Here is a 16,345-nt window from a genome sequence, read left to right on the forward strand (position 1 = left end):
TTTCGGGCGGGATTTCGGGTGCTTTGAATGTGGACGTGCCAAATATTGTTGGGTCCAATGCACGTGCCATGGGCCCTAGGCTGCTCTCTGTTGGGTTCGACCGGGCTGGCCCGGCCTCTTCAGCGGATAATTTGGATATTCCTTCTTCTCAGCAAGCCAGGGATGATTTTGAGGATTTAATTTCAAATATGGTTGATGAGGTTCTCACGTGTCAAAAGTGTTTGAGGAAGGGGCACTTTGCTGCTGCATGCACGTCCAAGTTGTGGTGCATCTCTTGCCTCCGGACGGGTAATGTCAGGAAGGATTGCAACAAATTCGCACAGGTTTTAGGGCTTGTTTGGCAACCCAAATCCACTAACACTACGGCTTCCGAGGCGCGCTGCGGGAATATCTCTCTGACAACACTTTTACCAAACTTGGACCTCTCTTCCACTTCCGCATTAACTCCCTCATCCAGTTCCATCAGCCCTGGCCCCAAGACTCCATCAGCCTCGCCACCTGAAACCCCTCCTCTGTCGTTGCACTCACCGTCGTCAGAGGCTGAGCCTTCGGCTCCAATGGCGAACTTTCATCTGGATCCCCTGCTATATGTCCCCGCTGGCCACCATATCATCGATGGTGGAGAAGATCGTCTTCCAAGAACTTTCGTCACGCCGCATACCCCAATTGTGCGCCGCCATGAGGAATTTATGCTTGCTGAGGTAATGCCTATCCCCCAGCAAGATGAGATTGGCGCTGCTAGAGAGGATGTAGTTCAGTGGTTGCAAGCGCATGGAGTTCTAGTCAGATCGGCTCAGCCTTGGATTCGCTCTGTGGGACTTTTTGAGCTTCGCGATGCTGTTGTTCATTTCCATCTGCTGCAGCTCCCGCCACTGCCCCTGGTAATGACCGCTTTGTGCGTTTTATGAAACACGTTGAGGGTGAGTCCTTCTGCGGCGTCCAGGGTTTCCGTGAGGGCCTCCTCATGTTCCTTGGCATTCCCTTAGATCTTCGCAATACAGAGTGTATCAGAGCTGCTGTCAACACCTTTGGCAAATTCCACCATTGGGTTAGCGAGGATCCTTACTTGGTCAGGTCTCTGGTGTGTGCCTCTTTCCCTGAAGACATTCTAGTGCCACGTGATGTGGTGTTCATGGATTTTGCTCCCTATGGAGGTGCAAGAGTTTCTTGGACTACTCCCCTGTATATCTTGGGTGCAAATTTTGCTGAGAAGATGCCCCAAGATGAGGATTGGATGCCCATCAATGGCAATCCGCACCCAGTGCCTGGAGTTCCTTTCCCTGAGATGCCTCCTTTCAACTTACCTGCTTTTCTTGCTTTGGGATGGAATGTAGTGCCCCCTCCTCTACCTGCACCTGTTGGAAATATGCCCTAGAGGCAATAATAAAAGGATTATTATTATATTTCTTTGTTCATGATAGTTGTCTTTTATTCATGCTATAATTGTATTATCCGGAAATCGTAATACACGTGTGAATACTTAGACCACAACATGTCCCTAGTGAGCCTCTAGTTGACTAGATCGTTGATCAACAGATAGTCATGGTTTCCTGACTATGGACATTGGATGTCGTTGATAACGGGATCACATCGTTGGGAGAATGATGTGATGGACAAGACCCAATCCTAAGCGTAGCACAAAGATCGTGTAGTTCGTTTGCTAGAGCTTTTCCAATGTCAAGTATCTTTTCCTTAGACCATGAGATCGTGTAACTCCCGGATACCGTAGGAGTGCTTTGGGTGTACCAAACGTCGCAACGTAACTGGGTGACTATAAAGGTGCACTACAGGTATCTCCGAAAGTGTCTGTTGGGTTGACATGGATCGAGACTGGGATTTGTCACTCCGTATAACGGAGAGGTATCACTGGGCCCACTCGGTAGTCATAATGAGCTCAAAGTGACCAAGTGTCTAGTCACGGGATCATGCATTACGGTACGAGTAAAGTGACTTGCCGGCAACGAGATTGAACGAGGTATTGGGATACGGACGATCGAATCTCGGGCAAGTAACATACCGTCTGACAAAGGGAATAGTATACGGGGTTGCTTGAATCCTCGACATCGTGGTTCATCCGATGAGATCATCGAGGAGTATGTGGGAGCCAACATGGGTATCCAGATCCCGCTGTTGGTTATTGACCGGAGAGCCCTCTCGGTCATGTCTGCATGTCTCCCGAACCCGTAGGGTCTACACACTTAAGGTTCGGTGACGCTAGGGTTGTATGAATATGAGTATGCAGCAAACCGAATGTTGTTAGGAGTCTCGGATGAGATACCGGACATCACGAGGAGTTCCGGAATGGTCCGGAGGTAAAGAATTATATATAGGAAGTGTTGTTTCGGCCATCGGGAAAGTTTCGGGGTCACCCGGTATTGTACCGGGACCACCGGAAGGGTCCCGGGGGTCCACCGGGTGGGGCCACCTATCCCAGAGGGCCCCGTGGGCTGAAGTGGGGAGGGAACCAGCCCCTGGTGGGCTGGTGCGCCCCCCACTTGGGCTCCCCCTGCGCCTATGGTTGGAAACCCTAGGGTGGGGGCGCACCACTTGCCTTGGGGGGCACTCCACCCCCCTGGCCGCCGCCCCCCTTGGGAGATTCAATCTCCAGGCCCCCCCTGGGGGCCTATATAAAGGAGGGGGAGGGAGGGCAGTCGCACCCCTGAGTCTTGGCGCCTCCCTCCCACTGCTACACCTCTTCCTCCTCCCGCGGCTGCTTGGCGAAGCCCTGCCGGAGTCCTGCTGCATCCACCACCACGCTGTCGTGCTGCTGGATCTTCATCAACCTCTCCTTCCCCCTTTCTGGGTCAAGACGGAGGAGACGTCATGCTGACCGTACGTGTGTTGAATGCGGAGGTGCCGTCCGTTCGGCGCTAGGATCTCCGGTGATAGGATCACGACGAGAACGACTACCTCAACCCTGTTCTCTTGAACGCTTCCGCACACGATCTACAAGGGTATGTAGATGCATCTCTCTCTCTTGTTTCTAGATGAACTCATAGATAGATCTTGGTGAACGTAGGAAATTTTTTATTTTAATGCAACGTTCCCCAACAGTGGCATCATGAGCTAGGTCTATGCGTAGTTCTCTATTGCACGACTAGAACACAAATCTGTTGTGGGCGTAGATCTTGTCAACTTGCTTGCCACTACTAGTCTTTTCTTGCTTCGGCGGTATTGTGGGATGAAGCGGCCCGGACCGACCTTACACGTACGCTTACGTGAGACAGGTTCCACCGACTGACATGCACTAGTTGCATAAGGTGGCTAGCGGGTGTCTGTCTCTCCTACTTTAGTTGGAGCGGATTCGATGAAAAGGGTCCTTATGAAGGGTAAATAGAAGTTGACAAAATCACGTTGTGGTTATTCGTAGGTAAGAAAACGTTCTTGCTAGAACCCAATTGCAGACACGTAAAAGATGCAACAACAATTAGAGGACGTCTAACTTGTTTTTGCAGCAATTATCATGTGATGTGATATGGCCAGAAGTTGTGATGAATGATGAATGATATATTGTGATGTATGAGATCATGTTCTTGTAATAGGAATCACGACTTGCATGTCGATGAGTATGACAACCGGTAGGAGCCATAGGAGTTATCCTAATTATTGTATGACCTGCGTGTCAGTGATTTAACGCCATGTAATTACCTTACTTTATTTCTAAACCGTTAGCTATAGTAGTAGAAGTAATAGTTGGCGAGCAACTTCATGGAGGCACAATGATGGAGATCATGATGATGGAGATCATGGTGTCATGCCAGTGACGAAGATGATCATGGAGCCCCGAAGATGGAGATCGAAGGAGCTATATGATATTGGCCATATCATGTCACTACTTTATATAATTGCATGTGATGTTTATTATGTTTTATGCATCTTGTTTACTTAGAACGGCGGTAGTAAATAAGATGATCCCTTATAATAATTTCAAGAAAGTGTTCCCCCTAACTATGCACCGTTGCTAAAGTTCGTCGTTTCGAAGCACCACGTGATGATCGGGTGTGATAGATCCTTACGTTCACATACAACGGGTGTAAGACAGTTTTACACATGCATAAACACTTAGGGTTAACTTGACGAGCCTAGCATGTACAGACATGGCCTCGGAACACAAGAGACCGAAAGGTCGAACATGAGTCGTATGGAAGATACGATCAACATGGAGATGTTCACCGATGATGACTAGTCCGTCTCACATGATGATCGGACACGGCCTAGTCGACTCGGATCATGTAACACTTAGATGACTAGAGGGATGTCAAATCTGAGTGGGAGTTCATTAAATAATTTGATTAGATGAACTTAATTATCATGAACTTAGTCTAAAATCTTTGCAAAATATGTCTTGTAGATCAAATGGCCAACGCTCATGTCAACATGAACTTCAACGCATTCCTAGAGAAAACCAAGCTGAAAGATGATGGCAGCAACTATTCGGACTGGGTCCGGAACCTGAGGATCATCCTCATAGCAGCCAAGAAAGCATATGTCCTAGAAGGACCGCTAGGTGAAGCACCCATCCCAGAGAACCAAGACGTTATGAACGCTTGGCAGTCACGTGCTGATGATTACTCCCTCGTTCAGTGCAGCATGCTTTACAGCTTAGAACCGGGGCTCCAAAAGTGTTTTGAGCAACACGGAACATATGAGATGTTCGAGGAGCTGAAAATGGTTTTTCAAGCTCATGCCCGGGTCGAGAGATATGAAGTCTCCGACAAGTTCTATAGTTGTAAGATGGAGGAAAAAACAGTTCTGTCAGTGAGCACATACTCAAAATGTCTGGGTTGCACAACCGCCTGTCCCAGCTGGAGATCAACCTCCCGGACGAGGCGGTCATTGACAGAATCCTTCAGTCGCTCCCACCGAGCTACAAGAGCTTTGTGATGAACTACAATATGCAGGGGATGGTGAAGACCATTCCTGAAGTATTTTCAATGCTGAAGTCAGCAGAGGTTGAAATCAAGAAAGAACATCAAGTGTTGATGGTCAATAAGACCACTAAGTTCAAGAAGGGCAAGGGTAAGAAGAACTTCAAGAAGGACGGCAAAGATGTTGCCTCGCCCGGTAAGCCAGTTGCCGGGAAGAAGTCAAAGAATGGACCCAAGCCTGAGACTGAGTGCTTTTATTGCAAAGGGAAGGGTCACTGGAAGCGGAACTGCCCCAAATACTTAGCGGACAAGAAGGCCGGCAACACTAAAGGTATATGTGATATACATGTAATTGATGTGTACCTTACCAGTACTCGTAGTAACTCCTGGGTATTTGATACCGGTGTCGTTGCTCATATTTGTAACTCATAGCAGGAGCTACGGAATAAGCGGAGACTAGCGAAGGACGAGGTGACAATGCGCGTCGGGAATGGTTCCAAGGTCGATGTGATCACCGTCGGCACGCTACCTCTACATTTACCTATGGGATTAGTTTTAAACCTCAATAATTGTTATTTAGTGCCAAGTTTGAGCATGAACATTGTATCTGGATCTCGTTTAATACGAGATGGCTACTCATTTAAATCCGAGAATAATGGTTGTTCTATTTATATGAGAGATATGTTTTATGGTCATGCCCCGATGGTCAATTGTTTATTCTTAATGAATCTCGAACGTAATGTTACACATATTCATAGTGTGAATACCAAAAGATGTAAAGTTGATAACGATAGTCCCACATACTTGTGGCACTGCCGCCTTGGTCACATTGGTGTCAAGTGCATGAAGAAGCTCCATGTTGATGGACTTTTAGAGTCTCTCGATTATGAATCATTTGACACATGCGAACCATGCCTCATGGGCAAAATGACCAAGACTCCGTTCTCCGGAACTATGGAGCGAGCAACCAACTTATTGGAAATCACACATATTGATGTGTGTGGTCCAATGCGTTGAGGCTCGCGGAGGATATCATTATGTTCTCACTCTCACTGATGACTTAAGTAGATATGGGTATGTCTACTTGATGAAACACAAGTCTGAGACCTTTGAAAAGTTCAAGGAATTTCAGAATGAAGTAGAGAATCAACGTGACCGAAAGATAAAATTCTTACGATCGGATTGTGGAGGAGAATATTTAAGTCACGAATTTGGTACGCTCTTAAGAAAATGTGGAATCGTTTCACAACTCACGCCGCCTGGAACACCTCGGTGTAACGGTGTGTCCGAACGTCGTAATCACACTCTATTAGATATGGTGCGATCTATGATGTCTCTTACCGATTTACCGCTATCATTTTGGGGATACGCTCTAGAGACAGCTGCATTCACTTTAAATAGGGCAACGTCTAAATCCGTTGAGACGACACCATATGAATTATGGTTTGGGAAGAAACCTAAGCTGTCGTTTCTAAAAGTTTGGGGATGTGATGCTTATGTCAAGAAACTTCAACCTGAAAAGCTCGAACCCTAGTCGGAAAAATGTGTCTTCATAGGATACCCCAAGGAAACCATTGGGTATACCTTCTACCTTAGATCCGAAGGCAATATCTTTATTGCCAAGAACGGATCCTTTCTAGAAAAAGAGTTTCTCTCGAAAGGAGTAAGTGGGAGGAAAGTAGAACTCGATGAAGTACTACCTCTTGAACCGGAAAGTAGTGCAGCTCAGGAAAATGTTCCTGTGGTGCCTACACTGAATGGAGAGGAAATTAATGATGGTGATCAAGGTACTTCGGATCAAGTTGCTACTGAACTTCGTAGGTCCACGAGGACACGTTCCACACCAGAGTGGTATGGCAACCCTGTCCTAGAAATCATGTTGTTAGACAACGGTGAACCTTCGAACTATGAAGAAGTGATGGCGGGCCCAGATTCCAACAAATGGCTAGAAGCCATGCAATCCGAGATAGAATCCATGTATGAAAATAAGGTATGGACTTTGACTGACTTGCCCGATGATCGGCGAGCGATAGAAAACAAATGGATCTTTAAGAAGAAGATGGACGCGGATGGTAATGTCACCATCTATAAAGCACGACTTGTTGCTAAGGGTTATCGACAAGTTCAAGGGGTTGACTACGATGAGACTTTCTCTCCCGTAGCGAAGCTTAAGTCTGTCCGAATCATGTTAGCAATTGCCGCATACTATGATTATGAGATATAGCAGATGGACGTCAAAACGACATTCCTTAACGGTTATCTTAAGGAAGAGCTGTATATGATGCAGTCGGAAGGTTTTGTCGATCCTAAGAATGCTAACAAAGTATGCAAGCTCCAGCGATCCATTTATGGGCTGGTGCAAGCATCTCAGAGTTGGAACATTCGCTTTGATGAGATGATCAAAGCGTTTGGGTTTATGCAGACTTATGGAGAAGCCTGCGTTTACAAGAAAGTGAGTGGGAGCTCTGTAGCATTTCTCATATTATATGTAGATGACATACTTTTGATGGGAAATGATATAGAATTCTTGGACAGCATTAAGGCCTACTTGAAAATGTTTTTCAATGAAGGACCTTGGAGAAGCTGCTTACATATTAGGCATCAAGATCTATAGGGATAGATCGAGACGCCTCATAGGTCTTTCACAAAGCACATACCTTGATAAGATTTTGAAGAAGTTCAAAATGGATCAGTCCAAGAAAGGGTTCTTGCCTATATTACAGGGTGTGAGATTGAGCTCGGCTCAATGCCCGACCACGGCAAAAGATAAAGAAGAGATGAGTGTCATCCCCTATGCCTCAGCCATAGGATCTATTATGTATGCCATGCTGTGTACCAGACCTAATGTAAACCTTGCCGTAAGTTTGGTAGGAAGGTACCAAAGTAATCCCGGCAAGAAACACTGGACAGCGGTCAAGAATATCCTAAAGTACCTGAAAAGGACAAAGGACATGTTTCTCGTTTATGGAGGTGACGAAGAGCTCGTCGTAAAGGATTACGTCGACGCTAGCTTCGACACAGATCTGGATGACTCTAAGTCGCAAACCGGATACGTGTATATGTTGAATCGTGGAGCAGTGAGCTGGTGCAGTTGCAAGTAGAGCGTCGTGGCGGGATCTACATGTGAAGCAGAGTACATGGCAGCCTCGGAAGCAGCGCATGAAGCAATATGGATGAAGGAGTTCATCACCGACCTAGGAGTCATACCCAATGTGTCGGGGCCAATCACTCTCTTCTGTGACAACACTGGAGCTATTGCCCTTGCCAAGGAGCCCAGGTTTCACAAGAAGACCAGGCACATCAAGCGTCGTTTCGACTCCATCCATGAAAATGTTCAAGATGGAGACATAGATATTTGCAAAGTACACACGGATCTGAATGTCGCAGATCCATTGACTAAACCTCTTCCGTGAGCAAAACATGATCAACACCACAACTCTATGGGTGTTCGATTCATCACAATGTAACTAGATTATTGACTCTAGTGCAAGTGGGAGACTATTGGAAATATGCCCTAGAGGCAATAATAAAAGGATTATTATTATATTTCTTTGTTCATGATAGTTGTCCTTTATTCATGCTATAATTGTATTATCCGGAAATCGTAATACACGTGTGAATACTTAGACCACAACATGTCCCTAGTGAGCCTCTAGTTGACTAGCTCGTTGATCAATAGATAGTCATGGTTTCCTGACTATGGACATTGGATGTCGTTGATAACGAGATCACATCATTGGGAGAATGATGTGATGGACAAGACCCAATCCTAAGCATAGCACAAAGATCGTGTAGTTCATTTGCTAGAGCTTTGCCAATGTCAAGTATATTTTCCTTAAACCATGAGATCGTGTAACTCCCGGATACTGTAGGAGTGCTTTGGGTGTACCAAACGTCGCAACACAACTGGGTGACTATAAAGGTGCACTACATGTATCTCCGCAAGTGTCTGTTGGGTTGACATGGATCGAGACTGGGATTTGTTACTCCGTATAATGGAGAGGTATCACTGGGCCCACTCGGTAGTGCGTCATCATAATGAGCTCAAAGTGACCAAGTGTCTGGTCACGTGATCATGCATTACAGTACGAGTAAAGTGAATTGCTGGCAACGAGATTGAACGAGGTATTGGGATACCGAAGATCGAATCTCGGGCAAGTAACATACCGTCTGACAAAGGGAATAGTATACGGGGTTTCTTGAATCCTCGACATCGTGGTTCATCCGATGAGATCATCGAGGAGTATGTGCGAGCCAACATGGGTATCCAGATCCCGCTGTTGGTTATTGACCGGAGAGCCGTCTCGGTCATGTCTGCATGTCTCCCGAACCTGTAGGGTCTACACACTTAAGGTTCAGTGACGCTAGGGTTGTATGAATATGAGTATGCAGCAAACCGAATGTTGTTCGGAGTCTCGGATGAGATCTCGGACATCACGAGGAGTTCCGGAATGGTCCGGAGGTAAAGAATTATATATAGGAAGTGTTGTTTCGTCCATCGGGAAAGTTTCGGGGTCACCCGGTATTGTACTGGGACCACCGGAAGGGTCCCGGGGGTCCACCGGGTGGGGCCACCTATCCCGGAGGGCCCCGTGGGCTGAAGTGGGGAGGGAACCAGCCCCTGGTGCGCTGGTGCGCCCCCCACTTGGGCTCCCCCTGCGCCTAGGGTTGGAAACCCTAGGGTGGGGGCGCACCACTTGCCTTGGGGGGCACTTCACCCCCCTGGCCGCCGCCCCCCTTGGGAGATTCAATCTCCAGGGCCAGCGCCCCCCCCCCCTGGGGGCCTATATAAAGGAGGGGGGAGGGAGGGCAGCCGCACCCCTGAGTCTTGGCGCCTCCCTCCCCCTGCTACACCTCTTCCTCCTCCCGCAACTGCTTGGCGAAGCCCTGCCGGAGTCCTGCTGCATCCACCACCACGCCGTCGTGCTGCTGGATCTTCATCAACCTCTCCTTCCCCCTTGCTGGATCAAGACGTAGGAGACATCACGCTGACCATACGTGTGTTGAACGCTGAGGTGCCGTCCGTTCGGCGCTAGGATCTCCGGTGATAGGATCACGACGAGAACGACTACCTCAACCCCGTTCTCTTGAACGCTTCCGCACGCGATCTACAAGGGTATGTAGATGCATCTCTCTCTCTCGTTGCTAGATGAACTCATAGATGGATCTTGGTGAACGTAGGAAAAAAATTATTTTAATGCAACGTTCCCCAACAGCACCTCTGGTCACTGAGGTGGCTGATGACAATTGGGGAAATTGGGATGACAATGTAGCTCCTGATACTGTGCAGGACCAGGAATCCATGGTGGTGGATTTGTCTGCACAGCCAAGCTCTGCTGCTAATGCCCAGGTGCCACCTGCTGCTGTTATTTTGCTAGATGATGATCAGCCTGAAGCCCCTGTTCCTCCTCCAATCAATGAGGAGAATGCTCCTGATCAATGGGCCATTGTCGTTTACCAGCCTCCTGTGGTCAGAGAGGAAATTGTTCTGCCTGCCATGCCTTATGGGCCTCCTCTACCTCCTGACATGCTTTGGAGAAGGTCTTTTGAAAGTCTGCTACAAGCTCCTGTGGTTTTCTCTGTCCCCAAGCCCGTTTCAATGCAGCCTCTGTCGCCTGTTATACTGTTAAAGAGAAGCTGGGATTTTGCTTTTTCTGATTTGGACCGGCCACGTCTCACTTGGAAGGACCAGGAAGTGGCCAGGCTAGTCGTTAGAGCTCTGTTTGTTGATCCTGCTCCTGATCAGGAGATTCCTCCTGCGGCTATGGTAAAAGCAAGAAGGCCACGACAACCTTTGGCGCCAACACCAATTGTTGATACTTCTGTCAGACGTTGCACGAGGAGTTCAGTCCAGCGGGATGGTTTCTGTTGGGGAACGTAGTAATTTCAAAATTTCCTACGCACACGCAAGATCATGGTGATGCATAGCAACGAGAGGGGAGGGTGTAATCTACATACCCTTGTAGACCGAAAGCGCAAGCGTTAGAACAACGCGGTTGATGTAGTCGTACGTCTTCACGGCCCAACCGATCAAGCACCGAAACTACGGCACCTCCGAGTTCTAGCACACGTTCAGCTTGATGACGTCCCTCGAACTCCGATCCAGCCGAGTGTCGAGGGAGAGTTCCATCAGCACGACGGCGTGGTGACGATCTTGATGTTCTACCGTCGCAGGGCTTCACCTAAGCACCACTACAATATTATCGAGGAGGACTATGGTGGAGAGGGGCACCGCACACGGCTAATAGATCTCAAGGATCAATTGTTGTTGTGTCTTTGGGGTGCCCCCCTGCCCCCATATATATAGGAGCAAGGGGGGAGGCGGCCGGCCTATGGAGGAGGCGCACCAAGGGGGGAGTCCTACTCCCACCGGGAGTAGGACTCCTCCTTTCCTTGTTGGAGAAGGAAAGAGGAGGAGTAGGACTCCTCCTTTCCTTGTTGGAGAAGGAAAGAGGAGGAGAGGGAGAAGGAAAAGTGGGCTTCCCCCCTTGTCCAATTCGGACCAGAGGGGGGGCGCAGGCCTCCTTCCTTTTGGCCTCTCTCCTCTATTCCCGTATGGCCTAATAAGGCCCATATACTCCCCGGCGAATTCCCGTAACTCTCCGGTACTCCGAAAAATACCCGAATCACTCGGAACCTTTCCGAACTCCGAATATAGTCGTCCAATATATCGATCTTTACGTCGCGACCATTTTAAGACTCCTCGTCATGTCCCCGATCTCATCCGGGACTCCGAACTCCTTCGGTACATCAAAACTCATAAACTCATAATATAACTGTCATCGAAACCTTAAGCGTGCGGACCCTACGGGTTCGAGAACAATGTAGACATGACCTAGAACTATTCTCGGTCAATAACCAATAGCGGAACCTGGATGCTCATATTGGCTCCCACATATTCTACGAAGATCTTTATCGGTCAAACCGCATAACAACATACGTTGTTCCCTTTGTCATCGGTATGTTACTTGCCCGAGATTTGATCGTCGGTATCCAATACCTAGTTCAATCTCGTTACTGGCAAGTCTCTTTACTCGTTTACGTAATGCATCATTCCGTAACTAACTTATTAGCTACATTGCTTGCAAGGCTTATAGTGATGTGCATTACCGAGAGGGCCTAGAGATACCTCTCCGACAATCGGAGTGACAAAACCTAATCTCGAAATACGCCAACCCAACATTTACCTTTGGAGACACCTGTAGTACTCCTTTATAATCACCCAGTTACGTTGTGACATTTGGTAGCACCCAAAGTGTTCCTCCGGTAAACGGGAGTTGCATAATCTCATAGTTACAGGAACATGTATAAGTCATGAAGAAAGCAATAGCAATATACTAAACGATCAAGTGCTAGGCTAACGGAATGGGTCATGTCAATCACATCATTCTCCTAATGATGTGATCCCGTTAATCAAATGACAACTCATGTCTATGGCTAGGAAACATAACCATCTTTGATTCACGAGCTAGTCAAGTAGAGGCATACTAGTGACACTATGTTTGTCTATGTATTCCCACATGTATTATGTTTCCGGTTAATACAATTCTAGCATGAATAATAAACATTTATAATGAAATAAGGAAATAAATAATAACTTTATTATTGCCTCTAGGGCATATTTCCTTCAGTCTCCCACTTGCACTAGAGTCAATAATCTAGTTCACATCGCCATGTGATTTAACTCCAATATTCATATCTGTATATGATTAACACCCATAGTTCACATCGTTATGTGACCAACACCCAAAAGGTTTACTAGAGTCAATAATCTAGTTCACATCGCTTATGTGATTAACACCAAAAGAGTACTAAGGTGTGATCATGTTTTGCTCGTGAGAGAAGCTTAGTCAATGGGTCTGTCATATTCAGAGCCGTATGTATTTTGCAAATATTCTATGTCTACAATGTTCTGCACGGAGCTACTCTAGCTAAATGCTCCCACTTTCAATATGTATCCAGATTGAGACCTAGAGTCATCTGGATTGGTGTAAAATCTTGTATCGTTGTAACTTTTACGACGAGCTCTTTTATCACCTCCATAATCGAGAAACATATCCTTATTCTACTAAGGATAATTTTGACCAATGTCCAGTGATCTACTCCTAGATCACTATTGTACTGCCTTGCCAAACCAGGGCAGAGTATACAATAGGTCTGGTCCATAGCATGGCATACTTTTATAGAACCTATGATTGATGCATAGGGAATGACTTTCATTCTCTTTCTATTTTCTGCCATGGTCGGGTCTTGAGTCTTACTCAATTTCACACCTTTGCAACACAGGCAAGAACTCTTTCTTTGACTGTTCCATTTTGAACTATTTCAAAATCTTGACAAGGTATGTACTTATTGAAAAAACTTATCAAGCGTCTTGATCTATCTCAATAGATCTTGATGCTTAATATGTAAGCAGCTTCACTGAGGTCTTTCTTTGAAAAACTCATTTCAAACACTCATTTATGCTTTGTAGAATAATTTTACATTATTTCCGATCAACAATATGTCATTCACATATACTTATAAGAAATGTTGTAGTGCTCCCACTCACTTTCTTGTAAATACAGGCCTTTCCAAATTTCTGTATAAAACCATATGCTTTGATCAACTCATCAAAGCGTATATTCCAACTCTGAGATGCTTGCACCAGTCCATTGATGGATCGCTGGAGCTTGCACATTTTGTTAGTACCTTTAGGATTAACAAAACCTTCTGGTTGCATCATATACAACTCTTCTTTAATAAATGCATTAAAGAATGTAGTTTTGACATCCATTTGCCAGATTTCATAACATGTGACAAGTGCTAACATGATTCGGACAGACTTAAGCATCGCTACAGTTGAGAAAATCTCATTGTAGTCAACACCTTGAACTTGTCGAAAACCTTTTTGTGACAAGTCGAGCTTTGTAGATAGTAATACTACTATTAGTGTCTGTCTTCCTCTTGAAGATCCATTTATTTAACATGGCTTGCTGATCATCGAGCAAGTCAATCAAAGTCCATACTTTGTTCTCATACATGGATCCTATCTCAGATTTCATGGCCTCAAGCCATTTCGCGGAATCTGGGCTCATCATCGCTTCCTCATAGTTTGTAGGTTTATCATGGTCTATTAACATGACTTACAGAACATGATTACCGTACCACTCTGGTGCGGATCTTACTCTGGAAGACCTACGAGGTTTGGTAGCAACTTGATCTGAAGCTTCATGATCATCATCATTAACTTCCTCACTAATCGGTGTAGGCATCACTGGAACTGATTTCTGTGATGAACTACTTTTCAATTTGGGAGAAGGTACAATTACCTTATCAAGTTCTACTTTCCTCCCACTCACTTCTTTCGAGAGAAACTCCTTCTCTAGAAAGGATCCGAATTTAGCAATGAAAATCTTGCCCTCAGATCTTTGATAGAAGGTGTACCCAACAGTTTCTTTTGGGTATTCTATGAAGACGCACTTCTCCGATTTGGGTTCGAGTTTATCAGGTTGAAAACCTTTTTCATATAAGCATCGCAACTCCAAACTTTAAGAAACGACAGCTTAGTTTTACTGCTAAACCATAGTTCATACGGTGTCGTCTCAACGGATTTAGATGGTGCCCTATTAAACGTGAATGCAGCTGTCTCTAATGCATAACGCCAAAATGATAGTGGTAAAACCAATAAGAGACATCATAGATCGCACCATATCCAATAAAGTGTGGTTACGACGTTCGGACACACCGTTACGCTGTGGTGTTCCAGGTGGCATGAGTTTGTGAAACTATTCCACATTGTTTTAATTGAAGACCAAACTCGTAACTCAAATATTTGTCTCCGCGATCAAATTGCAGAAACTTTATTTTCCTTTTACGATGATTCTCCACTTCACTCTGAAATTCTTTGAACTTTTCAAATGTTTCAGACTTGTGCTTCATTAAGTAGATATACTCATATCTGCTCAATTCATCTTGTGAAGGTCAGAAAAATAACGATACCCGCCACGAGCATCAACACTCATTGGACCGTATACATCGGTATGTATTATTTCCAATAAGTCACTAGCTCGTTCCATTGTTACGGAGAACGGAGTTTTAGTCATCTTGCCCAAAAGGCATGGTTCACAAGCATCAAATGATTCATAACCAAGTGATTCCAAAAATCCATCTTTATGGAGTTTCTTCATGCGCTTTACACCGATATGACCCAAACGGCAGTGCCACAAATAAGTTGCACTATCATTATTAACTTTGCATATTTTGGCATCAATATTGTTAATATGTGTATCACTACAATCGAGATCCAACAAACTATTTTCATTGGGTGTATGACCATCGAAGGTTTTATTCATGTAAACAGAACAACAATTATTCTCTGACTTTAAATGAATAACCGTATTGCAATAAACATGCTCAAATCATATTCATGCTCAACGCAAACGCCAAATAACATTTATTTAGGTTTAACACTAATCCCGAAAGTATAGGGAGTGTGCGATGATGATCATATCAATCTTGGAACCACTTCCAACACACATCGTCACTTCACCCTCAACTAGTTTCTGTTTATTCTGTAACTCCTGTTTCGAGTTACTAATATTTAGCAACCGAACAAGTATCAAATACTCAGGGGCTACTATAAACACTAGTAAAGTACACATCAATAACATGTATATCAAATATACCCTTGTTCACTTTGCCATCCTTCTTATCCACCAAATATTCAGCGCATTTCCGCTTCTAGTGACCATTTCCTTTGCAGTATAATCACTCAGTTTCAGGCTTTGGTCCAGCTTTGGGCTTCTTCACGGGAGTGACAACTTGCTTGTCATTCTACTTGAAGTTTCCCTTTCTTTCCCTTTGCCCTTTTCTTGAAACTAGTGATCTTGTCAACCATCAACACTTGATGCTCTTTCTTGATTTCTACCTTCGTCGGTTTCAACATCACGAAGAGCTCGGGAATCATTTTCGTCATCCCTTGCATACTATAGTTCATCACAAAGTTCTACTAACTTAGTGATGGTGACTAGAGAACTCTGTCAATCACTATCTTATCTGGAAGAATAACTCCCACTTGATTCAAGCGATTGTAGTACCCAGACAATCTGAGTACATGCTCACAAGTTGAGCGATTCTCCTCCATCTGTTAGCAATAGAACTTGTTGGAGACTTCATATCTCTCAACTCCGGTATTTGCTTGAAATATTAACTTCAACTTCTGGAACATCTCATATGGTCCATGACGTTCAAAACGTCTTTGAAGTCCCGATTCTAAGCCGTTAAGTATGGTGCACTAAACTATCAAGTAGTCATCATATTGATCTAGCCAAACATTCATAGCGTCTGCATCTGCTCCTGCAATAGGTCTGTCACCTAGTGGTGCATTAAGGACATAATTCTTCTGTGCAGCAATGAGGATAAAGCTCAGATCACGGATCCAATCCGCATCATTGCTACCAACATCTTTCAACACAATTTTCTCTAGGAACATATCA

The sequence above is a fragment of the Triticum dicoccoides genome, chromosome 7B (genome assembly GCF_002162155.2).
Source record: "Triticum dicoccoides isolate Atlit2015 ecotype Zavitan chromosome 7B, WEW_v2.0, whole genome shotgun sequence".
NCBI classification, from domain to species: Eukaryota; Viridiplantae; Streptophyta; class Magnoliopsida; order Poales; family Poaceae; genus Triticum; species Triticum dicoccoides.